Here is a 1,946-nt window from a genome sequence, read left to right as displayed (position 1 = left end):
AGTTGGTTGCTATGATAGAGTAGCTTCAATTATACAAAAAGAATGGACATTTCACTCTTTGAATCTCACTACTTAACATATGTTTGAAACATACATATCAAAGTTAAAAATATATATCAATTGAAAAATACATCTCAAAAAAAGGTTCATAGCCTTTGCAACTTGCATATGTCACTTTTTAAATTACATATTCGGGTATCATCTAAAAAATGCATGTCAATCACTTTCTTCACCTCAGCGATTTTTTTGGCCAACTTGCTATAGCCTTTCCCTTTACAACAGGTTCCTCCTTAGTCCTTTCTTCCTGAACATCTCCATGATGAAGGCCCTATAGTCTGATGCCTGTTACAGGCTTGCCTGTCACAAATATCCTTAATATATGCCACACATCATACAAGGTTGGAGTCATCTCACCAACAATTAAACGTGCGGCATTTGTGACGTGGCACCACTTTCCTATAAAGGCCCTCAATAGATTGCAATCAATATAGGAGACCCCAATATCTATCAAGGAGTTCAATTTGATCTTTTTAACCAAAGCTACATGTCGAGGATCTAGCTCTTATTTTCTTAGGGTCATAGTTGCTTCACTAATACGAAAATTACTTTTCTTCTAAAATGAAGTTCAATAACAAATGACAAGAGTTATTAACAATATAAGAATTACCTAATTAATGTAAATCATGAACTAAAGTAAATAGACTATCGTACATTTTCCCTTTGATCGTGCGAAGTCGATGGGCCCCTTGTTCCACTTGACTGTTCTGGGTCTTGCATCGATAAATCTATTTATATTATCAAAGTTTACATGTGCACAACACATCAATTAAGCAAAAAATTAGGCACAACAAGTGCACAACACATCAATTAAGCGAAAAATTAAGATCAACATGTGCACAACACATCAATAAAGTGAAAAAATAAGCACACCATGTGCACAACACATCAATTAAGAAAAAAATTAAGCACAACATGTGCACAACACATCAATTAAGCAAAAAATAACCACAATCTGTTTAATATTTGTACTTAATAAATTTCCCACAAGTGGGTGCTACAAATTAAAAAGACAAAATAAAGAAGATAAGTACAAATATGTGCCTTCAAGTGGGTGCTTTACATGTCCAGTTTATTTGCACCGACTACAGTGAATATGTCGCACTAATACTTCCTGTGACTGGATGCGCTTCTTTTTAAGTCAGCCAGGGGGGCGCCTTCAGTGAGGCGGAAGCACTCTTACTCCCTCTGGAGGAAGCTGTCCACATAAACTATGCCAAGACAAGTCGATCAAGCTAACTGACATGATAGCTACGAAATATGTTTCACAAAATTTTGCAACTGTGAAATATTTTTCACAATAGCCAACGGGATCCCTATTCATTACTTGAATGGCTTTACAAGCATGCTTGCAAGGAAAACTTATTATTTGCCAATCCTGGCATTCATATTCTCGTGCAATAATATTTACCTCATAATTCATGCGATCACCCCTTGCTTCGTACACTACTCCATTTGATGCCACATTGACCCTCATGGAAAGGGATTGCTTTATGACCTTTTTTAGTTTGTTTTGAGCTTTTGGAGTAAGTGTTGTAGTCCAGGATTCAGCTTTCAAGCGGTGAGTGGCTATTAGTTCCATAATTTGCCTCCTAATCAAGTCAACGCACTAGAGAATTTGCATGTCTCGTGCTTCTAGACTCCATTTGTTATATGACTCAGATACATTGGTTGTTACTTGGTCATATCGATTACCCTGAAATTGTGATGTAGCCCAACAATTTGGTGATGCTTCCATGAATCACTTGAATGCATCCTCAGAAAGTGATCTAATTTCTATCATCTTATCAAAATACTAGTGCTGCCTTTATGCTCTATTTGTTCTGATAAAGGCACATACAAACTACCTTCTTAGCATCATTAGATATGTGTTTTCATTCCTTCTTGAA

Source organism: Amborella trichopoda, chromosome 4 (genome assembly GCF_054954075.1).
Source record: "Amborella trichopoda isolate Santa Cruz 75 chromosome 4, AtrichopodaSantaCruz75HAP2 v2.0, whole genome shotgun sequence".
Classification (NCBI taxonomy): Eukaryota; Viridiplantae; Streptophyta; class Magnoliopsida; order Amborellales; family Amborellaceae; genus Amborella; species Amborella trichopoda.
Note: the sequence above shows the minus strand (reverse complement) of the source record.